General features: G+C 46.2%; 1 protein-coding gene across 2 annotated transcripts in view; it reads left to right on the top strand.

The window, feature by feature from the left end:
- Positions 1 to 13,827, top strand: part of Myrip (myosin VIIA and Rab interacting protein) — a 189,117-nt gene that overhangs the window by 111,483 nt on the left and 63,807 nt on the right. Inside the window, exon 1 of one of the 2 annotated variants that reach the window (XM_075964135.1) lies at positions 9,767 to 9,982. The exons of the other annotated variant lie outside the window; for it this stretch is intronic. The gene's annotated coding sequence lies outside the window, so the exon portion shown is untranslated. Of the gene's footprint in view, positions 1 to 9,766; positions 9,983 to 13,827 lie in introns of those variants that run through there. 2 annotated transcript variants of the gene reach the window in all.

Genomic DNA, 13,827 nt, shown 5'->3' with positions numbered 1-13,827 from the left:
ACACAGACACACATGCAGCCCACCACAGCCACACTCACTGCCTCTCTGCTGTGCAGCTCTGTTCCGCCATCTTTCCTGCCAGAAAATGTTTATTATAAAACAGTGCTCAGTCTGTAAGAACGAAACTTCGTTACCTCAAAGCATTACACCTGAAGGCGGCAGCAGTGTCCAGTGACAGTCACAGCTGGGGTGGGCATCTTTGTTACTTTTCTTGCTGCTCTGACTGACAGAGGCAACTTAAAGCCTTCTTTTTGGCTCTCTGTTTGAGAGTGCACTCCATAACAGCAGGGAGGGCCAAGGGGCAGGAGTCACGGACAGCTGGTCATACCGCAGCCAGAGTCAGGAAGCGGAGAGATGAAAGCCGGGACCAAGCTTGCTTTCTCCTTTCTCCTTTTAACTCAGTGCGAGATCTCAGCCGGTGTGATTGTACCACCCATGTGTAGGGCAGCCTTTCCACCTTAGTGGCGCGGTCTAGAATCTCCCACTCAGGCGCGCCCTGAGGTTGTTTCCAGGGTGATTCTCGGGAAGCTGAAGGTAATGGCAGCCATCACGGCATGGGGCCGGACATACATAGAAATGGTTCATCGTTAGCTAACTGGGGCCTGCAGCACAGTGGGTGCTGGGAGGTGGGGGTGTTAGTTCTGCCCTCCTTCTTCTGTTCCCTGTCCTGGCTGCAAGCTCTCTCTATTAGAGGGTGAAGCAAACCCACGTGATGACTGGATATGGCACTCAAAACCTCCCTTTATCAGCTTCATCGCTGTCTCCCCCAAACAGCAGAATTTTAGACCCTTTCATCTCAGATGGGCAGGCCTCCACGGGCCCTCAGCTGCTGGTGACCCCACAACTCCCACGTTAGTGTTTGCAAAGCAGCTACTCAACACTGCAGCAGGCAGGTTACCCTGCCCAGAACTGCCTCGTGCCCTGAGAACAGAGCCTAGCTTAGGAGACAGCCGGGCTGTACCAAAGGAGACATGCCAAGGTTGACTTCCACCCATCACGCTGTGAGCTGGTGTTCCCCAGGAATGTACTCAGAGACCTCATAAGGTCCCCTCTGGTCCCCTGCTCAGTTCTTCGTGCTCGATGTCGTTTTCATGTCCCGTGGACCTCCAGCCCTGGAGTGGAAGTCAAGCAATGTAAACCACTTTTAGGAGGGGAGGGGGCAAGATTTCAATCTGAGAGCGAATCTTTAACCCAGGAAGAAGAGCAGAACGAGCTGGAGGCTGGTGTTCCTCTATAGAGAGGAGTGGGCCTGAAATGTCCTGTGTAGCCTCTGACTGCACAGGCGATCACACTGCTCCCACTGAAGCCTTGTAGGACACTTTCGACAGTTAAACAATTCCTTTAATTATGTTGGCACCAGCAGGCTTGCGGAAGGACTCTGGGCCACAGAACATTAATGGCCTGCTTCCCCAGGAGCTGCACTGCCTTCCTCGAACATCAGTTGTGTTAGTGTGGAGAACAGGTTGTTCCAGTTCTTTTGTGTCACGGGTATTCACTTCCTGTTTGAGTGTCATGAAAGTGGGGGACTCCTTCTGTGTCCACTGTTCTCATCCCCAGATCTGCTAGTTGAGCTGTGTGACCCCATCACGTCTGTATTAGGTGTTATAAAGTGTCGAGGGAGTGAGTTGTGTTCTGCTTCTGTTCCTTTCCTCCAAAACCGTCTTGACCAGTTCCAAGCCGATTTCCAGGTAAACTTTAGCTTTTTTTTGTACAAAACCAGACAGCTGGAGGGTGCATCTGCAGATCTTTGTGGAGAAGGCATGCATTTCAGTAACATCAGCTGAGAAGCCCTGGACTCATGGCTCCTGGGCGCACAGAGGGGATGCGGGAGCAGACGGGGCCTCCAGAGATGAGCTGTTCAGTGTAGGTGCCGTGCGCATGCAGATGCTTTTTTAAGTGAGAAAAGGGATGGGGTGGGAACGCCTCAGTGGGTCAGAGCACTTGCTGCCCCAGTGTGAGGGTTTGAGTTTAAATCCGCAGCACCCATGTAAAAGCTGGGTGTGGCTATGCCTGCCTGTAACCCCAATACTCTGTGCTGCAGACATGGGGGAGTGGGATTTGCTGGCTGACAGCCTCGCTCCAGGTCCAGTGAGAGAACTGTCTCAAGGGAAGGAGGCAGAGAGTGGCAGCAGGACAGTCATGGATCATCTCTGTTGTCTGCATGTTTGCACACGGGTGCACCTACACATACATGTGCTCACAGTCACGGATCATCTCTGTTGTCCACACGCATGCACACGGGTGCACCTACACATACATGTGCTCACAGTCACGGATCATCTCTGTTGTCCACACACTTACACATGGGTGCACCTACACATACATGTGCTCACAGTCACGGATCATCTCTGTTGTCTGCATGTTTGCACACGGGTGCACCTACACATACATGTGCTCACAGTCACGGATCATCTCTGTTGTCCACACGCATGCACATGGGTGCACCTACACATACATGTGCTCACAGTCACGGATCATCTCTGTTGTCCACACACTTACACATGGGTGCACCTACACATACATGTGCTCACAGTCACGGATCATCTCTGTTGTCCACACGCATGCACACGGGTGCACCTACACATACATGTGCTCACAGTCACGGATCATCTCTGTCATCCACACACTTACACACGGGTGCACCTACACATACATGTGATCGCAGTCACGGATCATCTCTGTTGTCCGCATGTTTGCACAGGGCTGCACCTACACATACATGTGCTCACAGTCACGGATCATCTCTGTTGTCCACACACTTACACACGGGTGCACCTACATATACATGTGCTCACAGTCACGGATCATCTCTGTTGTCCACACACTTACACATGGGTGCACCTACACATACATGTGCTCACATCCCATACTCACATACCACACTCACATACACAAACTTTTTATAAGAAAAAATAAATAAAGGAATAAAGATAGAAGAAAGGGCAACAAAGAGCAATGGGAAGATTTTGATCAAAGGGTATGAACTTTCAGTTATAAGACAAATTATGAAATCTAAAATGCAGTTTGGTGAGACTATCAATAATATATTTTATATTTAGGTGTTGTTTAGAGGGTATATCATAAGCATATTACAAAAAAACAAAATTTAGAAAGGAAAGAAAGGTAACTATGTAAGATTCAGGATGTGTTCATTCCTAATGTATATGAGGGTCATAAAATGTATATATTTATACATTTTAAATATATACAGTTTCATTTACCAGTTATACATCAATAAAGCTGAGACAAGGAAAAGGAGAACATATACTAAGAATTCAAGTTTCTCACAAAAGGGCTCATAGAACCTTAGTTTAAAAGAGGACACTGGGGCTAGAGGAATGGCTTCGTGTTTAAGAACATGTCCTGCCCTTTCAGAGGGCCTGAATTCAGTTCCCAGCACCCCCTTCTGGCCTCTGCAGGAATTGCACTCAAAGGAGCATACACACATACAGATACAAGGCATACACTAAGTAAAAATAATAGGAAAGAGAAAAGAACTTGGGACTAGAGAGGCAGCTCCATGGTTATAAGAGCACTTACTGCTCTTCTAAGGAACCTGAGTTCAATTCCCAGCGCTCATATAGGGTGACTGGCTCATAGCTGCCTGGACTCCAGCTACAGGCACCTGGCACCCTCTTCTGACCCCTGGGGGCTTCTGTATTCACTTGATGCTTTTAATATACACTCAGGCACATGCACATATGCATTAAATAAGAGGGTTTTTGTTTTGTTTTTTTGAGACAGGGTTTCTCTGTAGCTTTGAAGCCTGTCCTGGAACTCACTTGGTAGACCAGGCTGGCCTCAAAATCATAGAGATTTATCTGGCTCTGCTTCCCAAATTCTGGGATTAAAGGCATGCAACACCACTGCCCAGCAAGAATAATTTTTTTTTAAGAATATGGGAACCAAGGTTTGCCTTCCCGGCATCAGAGGGGACTAGCTACCTGTAAATCCTCAGGGTTTCTGCACAGCAAAGGGGGTGATGGGCAGAGGTACAACCTGGAGAAACATGACCTGATTTGGAGACACCAGGCCCAGCGTGAGGGCTGTTGAGCTCAGCAGGAACACATACAGAAGGTGATTCTGAGTCATCCCTCTGGACTACACAAAGCTCTCAGAATCAACACCAGACACAAAAAAGAAGGCTTTTAAGTTTCTCTGCTTCCCTCTGGGAAGAGGAATGAATTCCTATAAGTGGGCTACGTCTACACAGTGAAAGTTATATTGCCATAAGGATGCCCGCCAGGCCTGCCTGGGGTGTGAGCTGTCATAAGGATGCCTGCCAGGCCTGCCTGGGGTGTGAGCTGTCATAAGGATGCCCGCCAGGCCTGCCTGGGGTATGAACTGCTCTCAGAATGACCTTAAAAGCACCAGAGGATCATTTCCTGTAGTAATTCAGAGACTGCTCTGTGGGGCACTTAGGGACCTGTGGGAAGAGGAAGCGCTGAAGGCTGTACTCGGTGGGCACAAGAGCTAAAGTGGCTGTGCTTGACAGTAGGGGACATGAGGTGTTGTATAACACCATCCTTGGGGAGACAGGAACAAATGTCTACTCACCCTAAATGACAGCAGACCAAAGTACAGATACTACCAGAACCCACCTTGGTGAAGCCAGGAGGGTTTTTTTAGGTTGCTTATAGGGATATTAGTGAGGGCTTACTTACAGAAGCAGAAATGACTCACAGACAGCTGCCTCATGAGAGCCCACACCAGCATGGTGACAGCTCACAAAGCTGGGGCCCTGCAGCATACTGCACAGCCTGCAGGCAACTGGTGGGTTGGAGAGTGCCCTTTCCAGGTGGTTCAGTTGGTCTACACCTCTCCCAGGCAGCTCTCTCTGTGTCTTCCAGAACACTGGGCTTTTCTCAGAGACTCTCAGCCATCTTTACGGTTTGCTCTTGGAGAAGGTGGGGCTTAGGTAATCTGCTCAGTTTTAGGGACTTCCTGGAGCTACTTTGAGTTGTTTACTTCCTGCCTTGATGAGCTTCCCTGCAGGATAGAGTGTTTGCCCTCTCCTAGAACATCCTGTTGTTCCACCTCCCCGGAACTCCTGTGTGTTAAAGAGCCTGGTTTCCATGGAAGAGGGAAGTTTTAATCTTGTAGGAACTGTTAGCCAATAGAGGATGTGAGAAAGTTGACAGAGGACTGTAGCATGATGAAGTCTAGTTGGTCTTAATAGTGAAAACCCAGAGTCAGATAGAGGGTCAATGTGGAAGATTGGAGAAGCAGAGAGCCCAGCCACTGGAGAGTTCTTTTACCTCCAACAATGCTCAGACCGAAGAGGCAGTCCTGGCCTTGGACAGCTTCTCCAGACTGCATCTGTCTCCACTAAACCTCAGACTGCCTGAGCTCCTGTTTCCTCCTGCCTTATATTCCTCTCTCGGCCCAGCCATATTGCTCCGGTCTCTACCTTCATAGTGCTGGGATTGAAGATGTGTGATCCCAGAGCTTTGTGTGAGCTCTGTTTCTCTTTTTAGACAGATTCAATATCATGTAGCTCAGGAACTCACAGAGATCCATCTGCCTCTGTCTCCCGAGTCCTGGGATTAAAGGTGTGCGCCACCACTGCCTGGCCTCTAGTAGCTGAGCTCTGCACTCTGATCTTCAGACAAGCTTTATTTGTTAAAACATAAACAAAATATCACTACAGGGTACTTAACTTATTCTAAAGAATTGTTCCAGGGACCTCTATTTCCCCAGCATCCAGCGCCTCAGCTTCGATTCATATGAAACCACACATGGACACCTGCATCTCCAGGGCCATGTGTCTCTAGGTGCTGTGCACAAGCTGGAGACCAGCCTTTCACCTCAGCCCCAGACAGGGGACATCCAGATGTGGGCTTGCAGACTCCAGAAATGTGGAAATCCCCATATGAACTTAATCACTTTAAGTTTTTTTTTTAAGTTACATGTGTATGTTCTGTGAGGGAGGGTAAAGGGGACACACGTGTGAATTTGCCCGTGACGTCCACCAGAGGGCGCTGGATGCCTTGATCCTGGAGTCACCCACGCATGTGACCTCACAATGTAGCTGTTCATTATTAGATTTGTCAGCGGCTCAAGAAACCAGGAGTCTCCGCTGACTGCAAAAAAAGGACATGAGACTTCAGGAGCGTTCTTCCGATACTTTCCAGGAACGTTTTATTATCTTCACGCTTCTGCATATTAGTGCCAAGGGAAGAGGCTTTTCGCCAGGTGCCACTGCTGCACAGTGGTTTTGGCAACCGATTGTGTGTGAAGAACTGCCTTTGTATTGCTCAAAATAATTGTCTATAAATTTCTGTTTTCTTCTTCAAAGTTACTGACAGGGTCTTTGGGTCAAGGTTCACATGACTCTGTGAGAGTCTGTCAATCTATGTCAACTTGGAAAGTCTGAGAACATCACGCTCTCACGGGGTGCACCTTCAGGAATATCACGCAAGCGTTTCTCTCCAGCATTTTGTTTTGGGAGAGCCCCTGAAGTTGCATTAGCAAGCACATCATATGTTATTGCTGAGTACTGGAAAACAAGACACTCAAAAAATCTCATCAAGAACATGCAGCTGATTTGAGGTTGGGTTTTTTCTTTTGAAGACCTTGGGTCTTCCCCTGGGTGGAAGAGATGATCAGAGGCCTCTGGGACTGTCCCCAGGGCTCTGGCTGTGGGTCACCAGGAGCTAGGCAGAGGCTCAAGTGACTTGGGTCCCATGCTTTTGAAAACCTTCATCTGAATGACAGGAACATGGAGATTATTTGTAAAGGTCTCTGACAGCTCTGAATGGGGGAGTGGCCAGCTCAGTCTAGAAGTCCTCCATGATCGGGTGCAGAGATCTGCACTGAGGGATGCCCAGCCCTGGTGAGCTTCTCTGAGAGCAGCTGGGGACATGAGGTTCCACTATATGAAGCCTCCCCCGCCTCTGTCTCCATTCTGCACAGATAAAATACTGGGCAATGTTTTTCTTTTTTCTAAAATGACAGCTATAAGCTAAACTCTGGGCATTCTGAACTGCAGTTTGGCAGAACAGTCCTGCTGCTTGGCAAAGCCCCTGTTTATCATCTGGATAAAGCAAAACACCCAGCCCGTCCTGCCTCCCACTCCTTACCTTCCTGATCAGCTCCGTTTTAGTATCTGTGGCCCTGCCAAGAACCAAGAAAAAAAAAACTCATCTGTCGCCGTGGAGACTCCCAGCCTTTTCAGAGCTCAGACCTTGAACTGTTGACTTTATAAATGAGCCCTCCACCCCCTCAAAGAAGCAAAAGGATGTTCATGGGAATACACAACTTTCCTATGTTAACACTAGTGAGAGCTGACTCTGTGCTGAGTACTATCCCAAGTGCGTGGGTGGGTTACCCCTCTACCAATGGGGGGATGGGGAAGAGGGTAGGTACTGAGTGGGTACGTCACCCCTCTACAGATGGGGGGAAGGGGAAGAGGTAGGATGCCTAGTCTGAGCAGTATTACCACTCCAAAGCAGGAGAGTTAGGATCGCCACCAAAGTCTGCTGGCTCCATGACCAAGGGTAATTTTCTTTTGAGAATTTATTTTCTAAAGAGCTCAGAAAGGGCTGGCAAGCTGTGAGATGGCTCAGCAGGAAAAAGCACCTGCTGCCAAGCTTGACAATGTGAGTTCGATCTCTGGAACCCACGTAAAAGCAGAAGGAGAGAAAGAACTGCACACAGCTGTCCTTTGACCTCTGAATGCACACACACGTGCACACACACACACACACACACACACGTGTTGTAATAAGAGCGGCGAGGCTGCTTCCCCAGCACCCGACCGCCCGCATGGCTAGTTTATGCCCCGATATAATTACACAGAAACTGTATTCTTTTAAACACTGTGTGGCCCATTCATTCCAGCCTCTTATTTGCTAGCTCTTACATATTGATCTAACCCATTTCTAATAATCTGTGTAGCCCACGAGGTGGCTTACCAGGGAAGATCTTAACCTGCGTCTGTCTGGAGTGGGAGAATCATGGCGACTCCTGACTCGGCTTCTTTCTCGCCGCATTCTGTTCTGTTTACTCCGCCTACCTAATTTTCTGCCCTATTAAAGGGCTGAGGCAGTCTCTTTATTTAACCAATGAAATTAACACAAAACAGAAGACTCTCCCCCATCACACACGTACACACACACACACACACACACACGTCATAATCAAGGATCTCAAAAAGTCTGTAGCTGTTAGGAAAGATGGGTGCTGGTTCAGCTCTGGTCAGAGGTGAGAAAACATGCAGACAGTCATCTCTCCAAACGGTCTCCTCAGAGCTTCTCCTGGGAGATATTTTTGGTCATGTGCAGATGGAGATGATTTTTCTCTTCAAAATCCCCAAGTCCTGCCTCATAGAGGATGCTGAAAGGAAATAAGAAGTGACCTCCCCGGCCGTGTACCCTGTATGCATGTCTGTGACCGGCTCACTCTGGAGGTGGTGTTTGGAAGCCAATGTCCACAGCTTCCATTCTGAAGTAAGCAATCATTGGGTGGCCACAGAATCCCAAGACCCACAGGGGTCCCTGTGGTCAGCATCTCCAGACACATGGAGCCATAGTGGAACCTGGCTCCCTGGGCGCCACCTGGATACCAGCAGGGCATTTGAATTCTTCCCAGGTGATTGAATTCAGGGACTTGGAGGAATTCAACCCAAGAGACTTAGGAACTGGGGGCGCCACTGTCTCCTGTAGTACAGGACTAATTTACAACTGAATGGCCTGTGTTCCTTCCCAGAGTTTCTGTTTATTTTTCAAGTAGAACATCAGTAGCATTTTCTGAGATTTACATTTGAGCAGAAATGCCCTGAATTCATGTTTTACAGGAAGAACATTAAGTTCTTTCCATTTTTGTCATTCACAGCCCTTGAATTTGCATCCATGTGCATCTTTTCAGAGTTTGTGTTTATTTTTGGCATGGGCAGGAGAGCCCATTTCTAGGGCAGCATTTGCTCTGGTCTCTTCATATTGTCCAAATCTTTTGCCCAATGCAACACAGTCCAGAGAATTGGGATCTTTCAAACCTTTCTGCACATATGATGTGTGAGACGTGCTTGTGGAGGACCTTAGCTCAGTGCCCAGCACCCATGTTAGGCTGCTTACAACCACCTGGAGCTCCAGCTCCAGGGGATCTGATGCCCTCTTCTGGCCTCTGTAGGCACTGCGCCCACATGTGTGCATACACACACGCGCACGCGCACACACACACACTTTATAACTGAAAATAAAGTTATGAAAATCTGTAGAAATCAGAGCACAGGCTGACCGGTAATCATTTTAGACACAAAGATACCAAAATTCACAGAAGCAAAGAGACATGTTGTGGTCCCAGAGATAGCGAGGGGTGGGGTTGGATCTGTCACTTGATTGTGCATGTATTAGAGTTTGTCTGGGCACACTTGAGCTTTTCTTTACCTGGGGGTGACAGGAAAGACTCCCAGCTCTCATCCAGACACCTTCTTCCTGCTGTGGGGTGTGTGTTTGTACTATGAGCCTCATCAAAGCCCTGTAGTGTGGCTGAGGGAGGAAGCACATGGCGGGACCACACTGGGGATTGTTTCAAACCTGTGTGTCTTGACTTGGCAGAGAGAGAAAGGTGAAAGACATAAATGTAAAAACCCATGTGAATTTTCTCTACAAAGTTTTATGAACCCAGAGGCTTTAAGTGAGCTTCGGCGGCTCTCTCCCCAGTGCTCATGTGTTGATGGGCTTTTCTTGGCTGGCTTGGCTGAGATTTCACAGTCCGCAACACCTCCTCCTGAAGCCAGTAATAGAAACCGGCGGTGCCGTGAGCCAGTCCTTCCCTCTGCATTACTCTCTGCACGGAGCCCCGCGTCTCTTCTCTAAAGGGATGCCTGGGTCACCTTCTAATTGGGGCGCTTCTATCCAGGAACACACAGAGGGCAGATTTGGGGTCTCTATCACCTGCCTCCTGCCATTTGATTCTTTCTCAAGACTCTCGGGTTTCATCTCTGTCCAAGACTTAGGCAGAAAGAACATCGCTTGTTCTGGTAACCTTAACAATTAAATTTAACAATTTAACGTGATCAATTATTACAGCCTTTACCAGAGGCTGCCTGTTGGTTACTAGGGGTGTTTTTCAGTCAAAATGGATCACTTTTGTCCCAACTTGTGCATGAGTTTCCAGTTTGTGTTTTCTGTATCTGTGTTGAGAAGGGAACTATGAAAGATATTTCATAGACTATGGGAATTATGCCTCTCTTTGTTGACTGCTTCTCAGAAACAAGTAGGGTGCTGTGTCTTGCTTCTACTGATGAAGCAAAGGGGGTGCCCAGCATGTATTGATAAACTGCCTTCTCTGATGTTGCCCTACCTCTGAGACTGCACCTTGGGGAGGGAATGTCATTATATGTTCAAGGATGTTGACTTAATCCAAACTAACCCTACACGTATGTTTGTGAACAGCAACCATTAAGACATGTGTTCCAGGACACTTTGTGCTTGTGATCAGCCATTTTGGAATGTTACTTTCCTCACTCAGCAGGGACTGTGGAAATTCCTCAGGGTCCTGAAGCCAAAAGTAAAATCCCCAGGTTTTCTGCTTACTATTTTATTTTATTTTTTATTTTAATGCTCCTTATTCTCATGCAAAACAACAAGTCTCTTTATAACATTTCTATGCATGTAATTAATTTTTTCTCTATTTTTAAAGATTTATGTATTTTTTTATATATGGTATGAGTATTTGCCTGAAGGTTTGTTTGTGCATCACATGTATATTTGGTGCCTGTGGAATCCAAAAGGAGCCGCCAGGTCTCCTTGAGCTGGCGTTGCAGGTAGGTTGTGAGCTCCCTAATGTGGGTTCTAGGAACTAAAACTCAGCTTCCTTGCAAGACAGCAAGCACTCTTAACAGAGGAGCCATCTCTCCAGCCTCTCAAATATCTCTTCAACAGATCAAATGACCTTTGCCTCCCTTATCAACACAAATTAAAATTACAGTTCAAATTAAAATTTGAGCCAATGTTCAAAGATTAGACCCGTTTACAGCAGATATATATATATATATATATATCTGCATTAACACATGTGTGGAATGTGCAGTGTGCACAAGTCAATTAAAGATAGTTTTGTTTTATGTTTAAGAAGATAGTCTGTCAACTTTATAAGTCCATTTGAACTGTATAACCAAACTGTAATATAAATCTCAATGCATGCCATATGAAAGGATGGCATGTAATGATCAGTCATGAGGACTCTGTAGCCAACAAGATTTATCAGGTCTCATCTCTTCTCAGGGCTGTTCCCGTGTCAAGGGATCAGCTTACATGTCATCTGCCTGTAGTATTTTTTGGCTTCCTGCCCCCTGTCTTTTTTTTTTTTTTTTTTTTTTTTTTTTTGGTTTTTCGAGACAGGGTTTCTCTGTGGCTTTGGAGCCTGTCCTGGAACTAGCTCTGTAGACCAGGCTGGTCTCGAACTCACAGAGATCCGCCTGCCTCTGCCTCCCGAGTGCTGGGATTAAAGGCGTGCGCCACCATCGCCCGGCTTCCTGCCCCCTGTCTGTAGCCAAAATACTCAGGAGGTCTTCCCTGGTCAAATCTGATCTCTATTAACCAGGAAGGAATATATATTTACATATATATAAAGTTTATATATATTATATATATATATATCCCACATATATATGATATATATAAACTATATTTTTCTATGCCTGTTATACCTAATTTTTTTCCTTAAGACTACTCACATTGTTAAACACATTGCAACCTATTTATAGGGTCTTTTTCTGTCTGAAACTTTTTTTTACTGTGTATCTGTAACCTTTCTGTCTGCATGAGCAAGACCTTAAACCCACCATGTGGTTCAGCTCATGGCACACTGGCTGCTCAGGCACGCAGACAGCGGGCGGAAGATGTGACCAACATGAGAACCATGATACTAGGATGTTGTGTTTGGCGCCATTAGTGTGTGTTTAGAACATTTTTAAAAATCTTTTTCAGGTCATATACACACACACACACACACACACACACACACACACACACGGCCAAATAACGAGCACCATTTGTAGGAAGGTTGTGTTTTTGGGTCACTAGCTCACAAAAAATTACATAGATTCTTACGATTAATTATGAAATCTCAGTTGATAGCTTAAACTTGTTTCTACCTGGCTCTTATAATTTAAACAAACCCTTTCTATTCGTTTGCTTTCCGCCTCGTGGTTTTATTGTCTTTACTCTGTACCGCCCATGCTGCTCCTCTGCTTCCCCCATCTCTGGCTGGTGACCCTCTGCGTCTCCACCCTTCTTCCCAGCATTCTCTCTGCACCAAAAAAATCCTGCCTAGTTATTGGCCATTCAGCTTTTTATTAAACCAATTCAAGTGACAAATCTTCACAGTGTACAAAATTTTTATTCCATAACAACACCTTATAATCCTCCCTAAACAGTTCCATCAACTGAGAACCATCTGAGCGTGGCTTCTCTTCTGCCCCCTTGTGCAGAAGAGCGTGGAGATGTAGGGAGAAAAGTCAGTGCTGTCAAGGCCTTTGAGGGAAGGACGGTGTGTGCGCTGGTTGGTTTTGCTAGTGGTCTCTGTGGATCATACTCATTAACAGGAGGCTACACGCTCTTCTGCACAAGACACCTTGGCTCAAGAGTATAAGATGCTGCAGCTAAACCAAGGGCAGCTGATTTCCAGATCCACATGGCTAAATCTTCTTACTTCAGGTTACTTCTGACAAATAAAGAATAAGTGCTAATCTGCACTTAATCTTCATGGGTCATGCTGTGTCATAGTCTTTACCTAATAATGCAGGACTCCAGTCTCCCACAAAGCTCCTTTCCTGCCACACACCAGTCCATAGGTTTCTGGAAGTTTCTAAGGCTAAGAGTCTTGCCAAAAGGACTATAGCAATAACAAGAACATGGACTCTGCATTTTTTCAGATTGTATTTCATTTTTTAATTATGCATATGTGTGAGGTTGGTGTGGATGCCCATGAATGCATGTGCTACTGAGGCCAGAAGAGGGCGCCAGATGCCCTGGAACTGGAGTCACTGGTGGTTGTGAGCCAGCTAATGCAGGTGTTGGGAATCCACTTCTGGTCCTCTGCAAGATCTGTACTGGCAGATGGCATGGAGCCGTTTCTTCAGCTCTTGCACCTTCTGTAGAAATTGTTATAAGATTATTTAGACTGTGCTTCTTGTTCACAGTGCATGTGTAGGGGCGAGAGAAGAATTTTCAGGAGTTGGTTCTCTCCTACCATGTGGGTTGCACGGATCAGTCTCAGACTCCCCCTTCTCTTTTTTATTAAGACTTTTAATTGACATCATGATACATTTGTGTATAGAACACTGAGTGCTAATTTAATATGCATTGTGTATTGGTCACACTGGGGTCTTTAGCATTGTTGTCTCCTTAAATGTTTATTACTTCTTTGTATTGAGACTCATCAGCACCTCTCCTTGTTCTTTTTTAAAATATGTAATAAATTGCTGTGACATGCAGCCACCTGACTGTCCCATGGGTAGTTAGATCTTACTACTCCTATGTAATTAGACCTGTTATACAAGCTCTGTTTGATGTGAGAAGTCCTTCTGTTTATGTGATGCCTTTATTGGTTAATGGATAAAGCTTTCTTTGCCAATGGCTTAGCAGAGTAAAACCAGGCAGGAAATCAGAACAGAGATAGAGATAGAGTGTAGGCAGAGTCAGAGAGATGCCATGTAGCTGCCGAAAAGGGCAGACACCATGTAGCTGCCTAAGAAGCAAGAGGTAACAAACCACGAGACTCATGGTAAAATATAAAATAATAGAAACTTGGTTAATTTAAGATGTAAGAGTTAGTTAATAAGAAGCCTGAACTAATAGGACAAACAATGTTGTAATAATA

This window comes from Microtus pennsylvanicus, chromosome 3, assembly GCF_037038515.1.
Source record: "Microtus pennsylvanicus isolate mMicPen1 chromosome 3, mMicPen1.hap1, whole genome shotgun sequence".
In the NCBI taxonomy this organism is placed as follows: Eukaryota; Metazoa; Chordata; class Mammalia; order Rodentia; family Cricetidae; genus Microtus; species Microtus pennsylvanicus.
Note: the sequence above shows the minus strand (reverse complement) of the source record. Positions and strands in the feature narration are given on the sequence as shown.